This window comes from Gavialis gangeticus, unplaced genomic scaffold (assembly GCF_001723915.1).
Source record: "Gavialis gangeticus isolate Ggan-Ray unplaced genomic scaffold, GavGan_comp1, whole genome shotgun sequence".
In the NCBI taxonomy this organism is placed as follows: Eukaryota; Metazoa; Chordata; order Crocodylia; family Gavialidae; genus Gavialis; species Gavialis gangeticus.
This window is the reverse complement of record NW_017729008.1, coordinates 991,293-1,006,552: the sequence shown is the minus strand read 5'-3', so window position 1 is coordinate 1,006,552 and position 15,260 is coordinate 991,293. Positions and strand designations below refer to the sequence as shown.

General features: G+C 41.7%; 2 long non-coding RNA genes across 2 annotated transcripts in view; one reads left to right on the top strand and one right to left on the bottom strand.

Moving 5' to 3' along the window:
* LOC109292094 overlaps positions 1 to 5,366 on the top strand; it is a 16,867-nt gene extending 11,501 nt beyond the window's left edge. The window contains exon 3 of the long non-coding RNA XR_002096037.1: positions 5,355 to 5,366. This is a non-coding gene — a long non-coding RNA (uncharacterized LOC109292094). The remainder of the gene's footprint in view (positions 1 to 5,354) is intronic.
* The window catches only part of LOC109292093, a 934,440-nt gene that overhangs the window by 23,659 nt on the left and 895,521 nt on the right, over positions 1 to 15,260 (bottom strand). The window lies entirely within an intron of this gene.

Genomic DNA, 15,260 nt, shown 5'->3' with positions numbered 1-15,260 from the left:
CGCTTTTGAAATTAAACAAAACTCTAAACAAAACACTGTTCCATAGAAATGTTGAAACAGAAGTCAAAATGGAAAAGTGCTGTTTCACTACTAACTAATCCCCCAGTTCTGCCCCAGCACATAGGCTACTGGTCTGTAAAGAAGGGGGCAAATCCCCTTGATCGTCTATTAACCCTTAATTCAAATTGAAATTTGATTCAAACTGTGATGCAAATCAGTTAATGTGGTTTAGAAAATGGTGGGCACATCTACAGATGGCCAGAAACCATCAATCAGTTGGTCTTGAGGAGTGGCGCGAGATGCACAGCTGCAAGCCCATCACGCCCTTGCACCCTGAAGCCCCCCAGCCTGGAAAAGTGCAGGCTCAGGGGGGACCTGGTGGCTTCCTATAAGTATATAAGGGGTGTAAATCAGGATCTGGGGGAACGCCTGTTCACCAGAGTGCCCCAAGGAATGACAAGGTCAAACGGTCACAAACTCCTCCAAGACCATTTCAGGCTGGACATAAGGAAGAACTGCTTTACTGTATGAGCCCCCAAGGCCTGGAGCAGACTGCCACCAGAAGTGGTGGAACCACCTACTTTGGACTCCTTTCAGAGACATTTGGACATTTATCTTTTTGGGATCCTTTGACCCCAGCTGACTTCCTGCCCAAGGGAGAAGAGGGCTGGACTCGATAATCTTCCAAGGTCCCTTCCAGCCCCAATGTCTATGAAATCTGTGAAATATTGTGCTCTGCCATGGTAATTTCCAGCTCAGGCATTGTGGTTCCTGTGACCAGAAGATAAAGAAAAGAGAAAAAATATTAAACCTTTTGAGGTGCTGCTCTATATGACTGGCTGAACCAGCTCATGTAGAGAGGTCCTAAATAACTGAAAATAAAATCCTACTATAATGTCTCAACATGATAGGGTCCAAATTCTTCTCTCCTGACTTGGACAGAAAACTCCTACTCAAAACTACAGGAATTATTGTTGTGTAGAAAATACAAGAACTTGGGAATGTGTATGAAATTTTTTTCTACAGAAAAATATTGAAAACTTAGAGAAGTTTCAGTCTTAATTCCATCTCACAAAACAGAGTAGAGTCAAGCAGAGGCATGTGCAGAAACAAAGAAAATGGAATAAGAAAAATATCCTATTATCTACTGCCTTTGCAGCTGCTCTGGTGGTGGGAACTTGAATAAGAATATCTAATGCCAGAAGAAACATAGAGAGAGACTGGACACCTGGAAAAAAAATTAGAGATTAATGAGCTAGAGCATGCATGACCTGATTTGAAGAGCAGCATCTGCAACCTGCAGCATCAAATCAGCAATGACATGAAAGGAAGGGTATATAAGGACACCCAGGTGAATACTGGAGTCTTCTGGAGCTGAGTGAAATAGCCAACCATAAGACTGTTCTTATGGAATAAGTCTTAATCAAAGACAGAACTTCTCTCTATCAGGCAGTTGAAGTTTTTTTAATAGAATTTTCTAACTCGGCAAGATCTTGGGAAGCTTTCCAGGCTTTCTCAAGGCCTCAAAAATTAGCAAGTGCTCTGCTTTCTTAAAGTTGCATTGCATGGGTTCATCGTACAATTATTACGAGCAGTAACAATGCAAAAATCACCAGTAATTGAGACTATAAAAGAATGCACTGGATTCCTGGCTTTCTGATGTCTGGAGTGCTTTTAGGATATGTAAGGCTCATTGTATGCATCATACTTCCTTTAAAAAAACATATGTAAATACAGACAAATTTACCTCTTCTTTTTAGTGGACTAAAAGCAATCATTTTCAGAAGCAATAAAACATCTCTTCCTCCTCTCAGCCTATCATTAGGCATTACACTCACTAGGACTTCTGCCTGCTTACATCAAGGTTAGATTTGACCCGTTGTCTCTGTTGAAATCTATAGAACAATGTGACATGAATGCCAGATTGTAAAATTCATTCTCTGAATGGTAACTATTTATATGGCTAAAATAGTCTAATAATACAGCAGAAATAGTCTTTATTTTGAAATTAAAAGTTAGGGGCTATTTATATGATAATTTACTAGTACTGTACATACTGTAGATCTTTACTTATGCCTAGCTTCTGCTGATGGACTGCCAAAAGGGACCTGATTACAGTTCTCTCACCCTTATGCCAATTCTATACTAGACTGTATAAGACTCACAAATGCCTTATTGAGCCAGTGGAGATGTCTTTGCACAAGGCTTTCTATGGAAATATTTGAAGGAGGAAAAATAACTTGATGGCCAATGAGTATGGAGAGAAACTCTTTGCAAAGATATATGTTTTGGATTGTACTCAAGATTGAACAATAAGTGATTGGACCTGTATGGAAATTAACCTCTGCTATTTTTACCTCAATGGAGAGGGTCAATAGAAAAGATCAATGATGAGATAGAGACGAGACATCAGAGGCAGGCAAGACAAGCCTGTATTCGGCATGCTGGTGCAAGCTCAACCGAGTTTTATGTGCAACTTGCCAGAGAGTCTGCTTGTCATGCACTGGACTTCTCAGCCACTCAAGAAGCTGTGATGGTACCTGATAACCGACCAAAGGCACAATCTCCATGATCTCCTGAGATTGATGACTACCAATGATGATTTTTACCTCATAGATGATAATGCCAATTTCCATTAGTCCTGATAGTATCAACTGTATAGAAGACTGTAAAAAGCAGCATTTTCAGTTGCTGGTCTTGAATTCCATTTACACAAAAGGGCTATCTAGGGATGGGAATAGCTTGGATTAGAAGAGCCGTTTTCCCGTTAACCCAAGTGGATTTTGTTAAAATGGACTATTCCATAAAATAGTCTGCTTAGAGAGCTATTTCATAATGGTCACTGCAGTTTAGATTCACACTGGCCTTAATCTAAAATAATTTACCAGTGTAGACAAAGCCCCAAGTCCTCTTCATAGCTTCTTAAAGAAGGTGTAATTGTAACTTAATAAACACCCACTTTACAATATCAATTACACCCACTTCCTGGTGATTTTATACAGCCATAGCAGTTTAAGAAGCCCTGGTATTGGGTCTGTTTTTTCTATAAATTACCCCAGCTGTTGTAGTGCATGTGTTCTAATCCCCAGCAATATAACACAAGAGTAGGTTCTTCCAATCTGTCCTGGCTTCATTTAAAAAATTGTTAACTAGTATTCTTTTCCAATGAAAGCGGACTTTTCTTGTAGGGATTTTAAGAAGGGGGTGGGCTGGAAAAATCCTTTGCACCTGCAGGTGATCAAGATTTCTAACTGGGGATCCCTTTTCTAAAATTGCATGCACCATTATTACTAACTGTGTGTTACCATAGCAATATGAACTCTATCTGATATGAACGTTGTTCCCGACAATTACTATAGTTGATGAGCACAGTAATTATCATAGCTTCCTGAGGTGCACTTAAAATAGCAAAAACAAGGGAATGCATTCTTGGAATATGTAACACTCTCTTTACCAGCTGCCCTGAAAAAATCTCTCAGTGGGAAAGTTCAGTTTGTCTCCAGTAGATATGGATGAGATGGTTAAAATGTCTCAGAATAAAGGTTATATTGGGACAACATGCAGCAGTAGGTTTAGAAGATACTCAGTTACTGCAACACAGCATGATTTATATTATAGCTGTTTAAATCACCTTATGTTGGTAGTTCCACTTTCTACCAGACATGACAGAACAGGCCCAGGAGCGATGTAATAGTGGAATGACATAAGTAGGAGTGATTCAACACTAGAGAAATCATTAGGTGCATTACAGTGACAGCTAGCAACAGTGCAGCTGTACAGGTGACAAGCTGTTAGCATAGGCAGGGCTCAGGTGTTTTTCATGGCATGATATTTAAAAAGGTAGAGCACTGCCTGCACCATTGCTACCACTAAAGAATGGCCCAATTGATGGCAGCTGGAATAAGAATGATAATTTTTCTAGTGTTGCGAGAGACTAAGAGTCAAATTCTCTGCTGATGTAATTGGTGCATGTGAGGGTATAACAGAACCTTAGCCCTGTTACTAGAAAGCAGGTCCCTTTAAGAACAGAACTTTTCAGGAACAGCCTGCTGGCAGGGTAGTGGTTAAAAGCTGAGCCTGGCCGGCTAGTCAGGTGACCAGAAGGGGCAGGCCAGAACTATAAAAACCCTGGGGTTGGTGGCAGTTGGGGGCAGCAGCCAAGGGGGAAGGAGTTTGTGCATAAGAGCTCCACAGAGAGGCTTGGCTGCCTGTCCAGCTGCTGTGGGAGGGAAACTCATGATGACTCTTGAAGAAACAGTGGCAGCCCCACAAGGAGGACCATAACAGATGGTAGGAAGCAGAAGCACAGAGCCCTGGAAAAAATGTAAGCTGGCATGCTGCCTTCTTTAATTTTTTTGTTTGCAGTTATAGGCCATGGACTTCCTGTTTATATTTTTGACTGATTGACTGGTGGTTTGTGGTCAGGGCTGTAGGGGAGGAGGAGGCCTCATTAGCACCTTGGGCACAGTCATAAAAGGCCAAAGGGCTTAGGGCACTAGTGTGTGCAGCCATATAGGACCACTAGCTCAGAGCTGGTTGCAGAACTTTTAAGCTGCGTCCCAGTGGGGAGATCTTGGCTAGTAGCCCAAGCTAAAAGAAAGGGCGCCCTTGGGCAGTCGGAACTCTGGGCCACTGCCCAGCCTGGAGCTTGCAGCCTTCTGGCTCCATGCCCAGTATATGGGCCTCTGGGTCAGAAAGCCTGGGCTCCATATTGAAAGCAAAAGGAGGGCCACATATCCAGAGAGGATTAAGGAGGTAGAGCCTCAGAATCAAACCCTATCTGGTGGGTTTAGACTGGTAGGCCTAGCCAGAGAAGGAAGGGGGGCAAGGCCTGTGGTGGCTGAGAACCCCAACATAGAAGTACAATAGGCAGTGTCCCACTTGTAGGAACATCTAATGAATATTTACATCGAGACACGGCAGGTAAGTAAAGGCAGGATATGAGATGAAAGATAGAAGTGAAACATTAAGGGATTTCAAGGGTGCCCTTCATAGGCCACAAAAAATGCCACTGGGGAGGGCAACCTGCTACAAGGGGAATGAACCATTAAAACCAATGGAACAGCACCCATTTACATTAGCAGATCATTGATCCTCAGTAATTTAAAGGTAAATCTATATGAGTCAATGCCTTGCACATTTTAAGGCATTGCTGAGATGAGACATACTGCATCCACTCCATATGCTAGTTTCCAAACTGGAAATAGGGTAGCTATGTTAGGACCCTTCTACATGTGTAGGTAAAGGTGCAGTGAGATTGTGAAGAGGTGAGAAAAGCCCCTTTTGAGCCCACAGTCATAGATAGAAGAAACTTACCCGTCCTGCTGGAGCCAGCAACAACAACAGGCCTGCAGTGGCCACAGGAACCCTGCTTTACTAGCAGCTGGTCTGCTTGGATTGGCTCTCCCTGTGGCTGTGCTGGTATTTCTGGCCCACTGCCAACACTGGAAGGAGGGAAGAACAGACACAGGGAGGAAGCAGAACCCCTGGAGCATCAAGAGACCATATAAAAAACCCTGGGAGACAGAGAGAGGGCTGACTCTCAGCCTGGGAGCTTGGAGGAGCTCTGACAATCCAGAATGCTGCCACCAAGACTGCAGTGGTGATAGCTGCAAGGACAGCTGGTAGGAAGCCACACTGGGAGGTTGGGTGGGAGAGCTGGCAACATACCAAACAAGGTCCTTTTGTTTTAGTATCTGTTTACTTTTGTTTTGGATGGTGGGAATCCTATTAGGCTGACTTCCAGCCACCCAGAAAAAGGAAAACCAGCAACAGCCCTGTGTTGAAGAGATACTGGTGGAAGGATCAGACCCCATTACTCGAACAGAACCAAATTTAATAAGGGCTGGTAAAGGGGCTTGTCCTTCATTGGGAACTAACGAGTGCTATAGAAGCATTGGGGTCTGATACTGAGGCATCTAAGGCTGGTATAAATGCCCAAGTTTGTAGGTGAAATTGTCCAAGGATTCTCATAAATTTCTTTTTGCTTTTGTTTATCCGATAGGGCCGGGCCTGAGGGGAATAGCCTGCAGCACTCGGGCCTACTTTTTCTGTTGCTGGAGGCTGCAGCCAGTGGTCATAATGGCCCTAGGGGCTGAGAGACATACCTGAGTTCCAGTTTCCTTGCTTTGTGTTGTTCTTCATTTCTTTCATTTACCAGACTTCAACAGAATGACCTTTGGGGCCAGCTTAGCTGCCATATCCTTGAGCCAGGCACAAGAGAATTGCAGGCCTAAAGGATCAAAGAAAAGAAGGAGAATGCACATTGAGATCCAAGGGCATAACTGATGCTTTAACAGCTGAGTGGCACTTAGATGGGGTGTAGGGGAGGTAGGAGCCCCAAAGAAGAATCAGACCTGGTGCATCCAGGCCAACATGCAACAGTTTAGGCCACATCCCAACAAATAAACATTCAATAACAAAACATGGCAGGCAAGAATTGGGTGGCCTTGCTTAGTGTTTGAACCAGGTGTGTCCACTTCCTCACAGCCCAGTCTCGCTGGGCTCAGGGCCACCACGGCCCATGGTCCTATCCTGTACTGCACCAACAGGGATCTAATGCACAATCCATGCAATCACACCTTCTGTCATGCTATTACATGCATGGCAGGGGGCATGATTGTGGGATGATGCATTAGATCTCATCATGCCTTATTGCCGGTGTAGGGAAAGCCTTATCCTGCAGGTAGGATTCCCCTCAGTTTTACAGTCCCCCAAGGCTGGGTGACTGCAGCGGCCACAATCCCCAATCCCAAAGGTTTTATGTACCTGAGGCTGAGCTGCCATAATCCCCCTAATCCTGGGGCTTTCATGTACCCCCAGGGCAGCCATGTCCCCCAGCTGCTGGGATCCAGAGTAGCAATTGCTGGGGCTGAGGGTCCCCTCAGTCACAGAACTCCCAGCTGCATCTGGGCATGTTGCACCTTCCAGTGGGGATTTCCATCAGCTAACAGGGTTTCCTGCTCCAGGGGAGACTCTGCTGCATATGCAAATTAAAACTCAATAGCAACCTGCTATAAAGTTAGTTTCTGGTTTTGAGGCCTAACTTTATACATGGTTAGAGCTTTTTTATTGTGTGATAAGTACTTTGAGCATGTAGCTAGTCTCCAAGTAATTGTGCAGTTTACCAGTTAATTTAGCAATTCCTGAAATGTGTAGAGGGAGCCTTAGTGTGACATTTTATGTGTAGCGGTAAGCTATGCTGAGAGATGGAGCTTATTAGTTTGCATTCAACTCCATACTAATGCAGCTACACAACTGATGGTGGAGAGGGTGCAGCATGACAACAGCATCTCTCAGTACCACATAGAAATACCCCCACACAGAAATACTCTGGGAGCCCACAAAATAACAAGAGGTAATCTGCTAAATACATGTGATTTAAAAAAAAAAAAATTTAATTCATCACCTGCAAATGATGATCACTTTTAATCTTGTCAAAGAGAGTTTTATTTGTTTTATTTGACTTTGTTCTAGTTGGATTTGTCCTTATTTAAAGTGAAAGTCTGTTCCCTTAAAAGCTGTCAGTTACAGGTTTTGAAGTGGTCTGTCTTCTATTTACCTACAAAACAAGGATAGCTCAGTTGGAAGCTGCACAAGTTTTCCCTTTGTTGTACCATCAATCAGCAGCAAATTTAAAGATAAAGTTTCACCTTGTAAATGAAAGCCGGGTGTCAGTGATAGGACATTGCGAAGGCAGCATTTGGACTATTTGTCTTCAGAAATAATGGGGGGCAGCCTCCTTAATATTCTCATTGAGTTAAAATAGCAGTTTCACAGCCAAATGTGCAAAAGCCAGGCAAGCTAGTTAAAAAGAGAAATGTGTTTAGAGGGATGAATGACAAGAACCACTGATTTATCTGGTTATAATTGCTAAAAGTTAAATTTCAAGACTCCATCATCTAAACAGGAAAAAGTTTGTGGTAGTGACCTCTAGCATCTAGGGTTTGGCAAGTAATTCTACTGATAGAAGTATTTTCCTATTAAGATTTCAAAACTAAACTAAAAACTAGATAACTGACTTTCAAATCTAGCAGTTAGACAGTTCTTTCTAAGTTATATATGTACTAGCCAACTGCCTGTCAAAAATGATGGGGGCCAGAGGGGAGGGGGCTGGGATGGAGTGCCGCCACCTAATGCCCCATGCTGCTGCTGTTCTGCCTCTTGCAGGGAGTGGGGTGGGGGAGCCAAGGCCAGCAGTGCTCTGTCAGGTCCTCAGCACATCTTCAGAATTATGGCGGTGCTCCCCCATGCCTGCAGCACTCTGATTGGCTGTTTCCATCAGCCAATCAGAGTGTGAATAAAGTATTATGGACAGACAAACTTAGGCTTATATATATTCCCTGTATTGAAGTAAAAGTGGTAAATCACAAGACAGTTTATCCAAAGAACAAATCAGTTCCGATCCCTCCATTGAGTATAAACCAGCAATTAGTGGATATAAGAGGACAAAAGGAAACTGATTTTGTTAGACAACACTACAAATTGTTTTCTAGTAGCTATTTTTATGTGCAATACAGATTTTTCAAAATTAGTTAATTTTCAAATTAACAAATTAGTTTAACATCAAACACTTATCCATATTGATAGCATTAAAATATGATGAGCTTGGGTGGCTGTATTTGGGGTTTGGCAAGAGCTCAAGTCATGCCTTCCTAGTGACAAAAGCATATCACGAAACCAGAACGCAGCCAAAGATTATGTTTTCACTGCAAAAAGAGGGGTAGGTTTTTTGCACTGAGATAGCTATCTCAAGTTAGCCATCTCAATGTGACATCCTTGTGGGGAAAAAGGCACAAGTAGATTTTACATCCAATGTAGGTAGTTTGCCTCCAGCGTAGATAGTAAAAGTCTAGCCTATACTGCCAGCTCTTAGGGTCTACCCTAACCAGAGTGAGATAGAAAATATATTTGAATTTTACATTGAGAAAGATAACCTAAATTAGTTATCTACAACATAAAATTACAGCTTTTTCCAGTAAAGATAAAGCCAGAGAAAAAGGAGAGAGGAGCACTATGCAAGAGTGTGTCATTGCTCAGTCTCAGGTTCAAGTTTGGGTTAGATTAAGGACTGATAAGCACTGAGCCATGAAGCTTCTCACGGTGCATATATCTTGCATCATCAACACTGAGGAGACTGTTTAAGTGCTCAGAACCAGCTATGCAGTGCCCAGGAAAGCTCCAACTTGTAATATAGTCAGTTTCCAACCAGGATGTTTTTGCACATGTTTTTTTAATGTTATCCTGTCCTTCCAAGACACACTCAACATGTGAAAAATAATAACAATAATAATACATAAATGCATGTCAAATATAACAATAAGTAGAACATTGGGGAATACGGTATACAGTCCCCTCTCATGTATTCACATACAGTTATTTTTTTAAACAAGTAATTTTCAGGGATAGTACATGTATGTGAGTACTGTTTATTGCATAGTTTTGAGCACTGAACACTGAACAAGAAAGAAATGACTGCAGGCCAGTGTGCTGTCTGATATATAGATTTTTACCTAACATAAGCCATGACAGACATATCTTCTTTTCTACCTTTCTCCAATTAACCTTCCTTTTCCAATGCTTAATTTTTCTGTGTGAAATTTTCAATTTCTAAAAATTCATTGTTTCGTAAAATTCGTTACCAAAAATGAATGGATATCAATACAATATTAGGCAACCTTGGCAGTTTCAAAGTTGTAATTAATGTTTTTCAGGTGATTATCCCTAGGAAGTGTGTGAGAGAGTACACGTATGTTTTATTGATTTGTAAACAGGGGAGTAAGTACACTCACATAATAATAATCCAAACCAAAAACCAAGTTATGAATTCACCTAATTGGCTGTATGAATGCCGCATGCCCCTGGAGGCTGTGGGGGGGCACATCAACCACCTGAAGGTGGCAGTGGCAGTGTTGGAGGCCAGGGTGTGACAGTGGTGATTGGGGAGCTCCTACAGGTGGCCACGGTGGTGTCAGCAGCAGAGGGGAGGGAGGGGGGCTGGCGAGCACCGCCGGCAGTTTCGGCGGTGGCCAGTAGTGATCAGGGACCACCTACAAATGCTGCTGGCGGTGTCAGCAGCGAGACAGGGTGGGTGGCAAGCGGCGGCCAACTGCAGATACTGCCGGCAGCGGCGCTTCTTGCAGGGGGTGCACCGCCGAGCTCGGGGGGTGGGCAGGAGTATGCTAGCAATGCAACAAGAATAAATAAATATTTAATAACATGTAAAAACTGTCCTGAAAGAGTACTACAAGCCATATACAGAGAGCTAATACAATGAAGTGGTAGAACAACATCATGTGCAAAAAGTCTCCTTCAGGAATCCTATGTGAGTAAACAAATTAATATGTTAAACAACACCCAGTATAAACCAGCATCTATATTGTTTTAAAACATTATAATTTTAAAAGTTGTTAATGCAACTCTGGACTATTATTTATGTATTTATTTAAAATATTTGTATCCTGCTTTTCTGCTTGCACTAAGCACCCAAAGTGGCTTAGGTTTAACAATATATTTTTTAAATTACATAATAGATAAATAATTAACTATTTACACCCAGCAGAGTGAGCTTAGTCCTTTGGCCGATGGCAGAGGCCAGACTATACTTCCCTTTGGCTCTGCAGTCCCAGGGCAACTGGGCAGCAAGTTGAGCAGCAGAGTGTTCTTTCTGGCAGGGAGGGGGAAAACAAGCTCCCTTCTGCTTCTCTTTCTCCTTCTGATGGATGAAGCCAGACTAAAATAAGCTAAAATAAAAATATTTTCCCCCTTTTGTTGCAGGAACTTGGTAGCTCAAGTGAAATAGTAGATTGCAAAAAATGGAAAATGAAAATGTTGAGCTGCCAGGTGTGGGGGAAGAAACAGCAGGATCCTCGCTTTCAAGATCACTGTCACCAGATATGCGATCCACCATGAGTAGCTGTTCAATACAGTCAAGCTTTGTGGACAAAATGTGAAAAGAAGATCAAGAAAAAGCAGATGAGACATTAGGTCCAGCTATATTTGCAAGTGACACACCTCTTTCCATAACTGAAAATCAATACTGGAAGGAATATTACAAACTAAGTCACCCATCATATAAGTTACTGTCACATTATTGCTTATCACATTCTGTCTTTGATGGACAGTATGACAGAGTTCAAACAATGGCTATTCAAAGGATTGGTCAAGCAGAATCACTGAGTCTGTCAGATGAATGGACTGATATACAAGGAAATCCTCTATTGAACATTATGTTAGCAACACCTGAACCAATATTCCTGAAAGCAATTGCTACCAAATCTTCTTGTCATTCAGGTGAATACATAGCCAAATTACTGAGTGAAGAGACTGAAAGTGCAGGTCCCTCCAGTGAACAAGCCCTTGTAACTGATAATGCAAGTAATATGAAAGCTGCATGGCAAATATTAAAGGCAAATTATCCTCATTTAATAGTATTTGGCTGTCTCGCTCTTGGGTTGAAACTTCTGACAAAAGACATAGTACATGTGAATACGATGAAGGCAATATTGGCAAACTGCAAAGCGATTGTGAAGGTATTCAACAATCATCATGTTACTAATCAGATTTTGAAGAAATTACAGAAAGAGAAGTAGGGAAGGAAAGTGCACTTTTATTGCCAGGAGAAACTAGATGGGGCTTTACTACAAAGTGTTTACATAGTTTGCTGAGCACAAAGAATTGTTTGCAGTGTGCTCCAGTAGATGACACAGTATCCCAGATTATTCCCGTGAACATTCGAAAACAGATTCTCAATAACAGTGGGTTCTGGTTTTGAGTTCAAGGAGCATACAATTTGCTACTACCAGTTTCAGTGGCTATCAAAAAACTTGAAGGAGATATACACCAAGTCTTTCAAATATTCCAGAGATATTTAGAGAATGTGATGAAAATCTCATTGAGCTTCTGCTTTCTTCACCTCTATCCAAAAAAGAAGTAGTAAAACAAATGTTTACTAAGAGATCAGCATTTTGCTCTCATCCAGTTCATCTGGCAGCAAACTTTTTGGATCCTCAATACAAATGACAACATTTATCAGAAGATGAATTATTTACTACTCTCAACACAATTATGGAAGTAGCTAAGAATGTCCCCAGCATCAACGAAATAGCCGTGATGACAGACATTGCCGAGTATTGCGCAAAAGAAAATTTTTGGAGCAAAAACATAGTTTGGTGGGCAGCAGAGAATATGTCTCAACTCACATGGTGGAAGGGATACTGGAACACCCGACTGTTGTCCAGGATTGCTTTAAGGATCCTAAGCATCCCACCAACAGCAGCTTCTTGTGAACGGGAAGGCTTTCAGCTCAGTCAAGACCAAAAAGAGGAATAGTCTAACAAATGAATGCACCGCTAAGCTTGTTTCTATTTCTCAAAATCTCTTGCTTCTGGAGAATCAGTCAGAAGCACATTTAGTGAAGAAGATGCAGTGTGATGATAAGTTGCCTTTACCCATAGACTCATTGGTAAAACCATCCTTTAATGAAAGAGAATGTGGTTCAAGTAGTTCTGAATCAGATTTGCCTCAATCTGATTCTGAAATGGAACTAATAAGTACTGCAAGTGCCAGTGAAACTGGAGGTGCCACAATGACCTCAGTGGAAGAGAGTTAAGCTCTGTTGAAGTAGAATAGTGGATAACCACAGCATATCATGCACAGTTCTTTGGGTGTGCTAAAATTAGTGTGTCAACAGGTTTCAGTGCCTTCATTTTTTTCCCTTAAATTTAAACAAACAATGTAAGGTAAGAACGTGCTACAGTGTATTGCCGTTACATTTTTACAGGTATTCCAGTGAAAATAGTTTCTTTCCACATAAAGCTTTGAATGTGTTTGAATATAATTTTAAACCACATTAAGTGTGCTGTATTTAATTTTTTTCCTAATCAGATATTTCAGTTCAAATACTTGTGGCTATTAGGACATAAAATTAACATGGGGGTACTTTTTTAGTTTTGTTTACTAAATATAAGTAAACATGCTAAATCAAATCACACTCTATTTAGGGCATTGGAAAATTTTCCAGAAAATTTTAGAGAAAATTCAATAGATGACAGTATCCCACATTATTCCCAGGAACATTCCCATGAAAATGTTCCAGAAAATTTTCCAATTCAAAATTTTCTGGGAAACCCACATCTCTACCTGGTTCAGGAAGACAGTCATGAAGTACTGACAAAAGATCTCTTGGAGGTTCACTGTAGTAAATGTAATTGGATACTTTGTCAAACTCCGTTATAATTTCTTTCCAGCTCTAATATTTTTATAGTCACTATCCACTACTGAATGGTTACTCTGTACAACAGGCACACTTTAAATAAGTATCTTCATGTTTCTGTCATCCATTAAAACATACTGACACATGGTCTACTGTGACAACACCCTTGTTTTATCTTAGTATTGTTCCTTCTTTCTCATCACTTTTTGAGCCAGCATATGTATAATAGCCTTACGATAGTGCTAACTGTCCATGAGGCTTTGATGAGTCACATAACTTCCCATATCAGTTTCTACCTGCTTGCACTTCCCATCCCAGTTTGATTGTGGATTGCCTAGGTCATCATAAATTCACTGCTTCAGGAGCCCCTCTAATGTGCAGACTATCGAGTTCCATCTGTTGAGAACCTCCTGCTTAGGTTGATGTAATGGCAGGTGACATGTTTTTCCTGCTGCTCTCATAATTTCCTGAACACTGGCAGAGTGCCTAATTTGCCCACGCTCTTTGAGCTGTGTCCTACATGTAAGCACTCCCTCATTATGGGGGAGTTCATGCATACCCAGATTCAGAAAAGGCATGGAACCAAGGTCCTCTTATTATTTTCCACCTCAGAAAAACAGTAATTTGTTGGCTCCTTTATTCAAGAAGACTAAATTATGTAAAAAAAAAAACTCATTTCAGTGACTTTTGTAGCTTTCTGTTTTACAGTTCCCTCAGGTCACCTAAAATAAATCCCTTGGAGCCAGTGCTAGAAGGATCAGCCTATCTGTGAAATGACTTTGCAGATAGGAGGAATCTAGTGCAATAGATTCCACTTACAGATCTCAAAAGTCAGCTATGTCAGTCATACTTAATGGAGAAACCCCATATCCTGGGTATATGTACTGGATGGACTTTTAAGACACTAAGGTTTATGCAACATTTTAACATAGCTACTCATATATATCAAAGACATGCCATCTTCTATGAATAAACCCCCCCAAACAGTGATATGACCAAGTTCAGTATCCTATCGCTGACAGGGGCCAATCTGTACACACGTTAGGTCCAGTGGGTTAATAGGCATTCAGAGATCCAGTGCAATTATTCTATTAGTAGCTTGACTGAATTACTTCGGGTAGGGTCAGTAGTATAACAAGGAGTGGACAAGTGTGGCACTCACTTTGGGTGCTGCGTTAGAAGGGACAGGAGAGTCATCACCCCTCAGGGAGCCTGTGCTTCAGTGAGACTAAGCACAGTAGTAGTAGCCAGGGTGAAGGGAGTACATGGGGTCAGGTGAGGCTCTAGTCCTCCCCCATCTCCCCCACCACCCCTTCAGCATCTCTGCTCTTACACTTCTAGGTAGGATAGGACTGTTGGAACCACTGATGCTGGCCCTCTGATCATTCTCCTGGCAGCAATGAGGGCCATTTGCTCTTTAAACAAATGTACCAGGAATGATCCCCACAAGCACAAACATGCTGTCTGGAACAAAGACGGCACTGAGGGCCAGGAGTGGGCTCTCAAACCATATAAAAGGAGACCACATTACAAAAAGCCATTTTCTGTTCATGTGACATCTATAGGAATATTCTGATATTATGCTAAATATATTTATCAGCATCTTTCCCTGTGTTCTCTTCTTTAGGATTGGTAGTGACCTCCTGTACTTTTCTTATACACTTGCAGGTACTCACACGACATGATGGAAGAAAGTGGAAATGCCAAGATCCTTTTTGTGTCTTCCCTGCTTATAGAATTACCCCCCAAATTATGCTGTCTGAATAGTAAAAAATACGTAACTTCCATCCTTTGAAAATCCCTAGTGTGACACTGGAGGGAAGGTCTAGGAGCAGAATGACCTGGAGAAATGGTCTACAATCAGTCATATGAGCTTCAGCAAGGACAAATGCAAAGTCCTGCACTTAGGACAGAATAGTTGCATGCACAGACTAGGAAATAACCAGCTAGGCTTTAGTACTGCAGAGAAGCACTGGGGGGTTACAGTGGATGATAAGTGAGTATGCGCCAACACTGCTCTTGCTGCAAAAAAAAAAAAAAAAAAAAA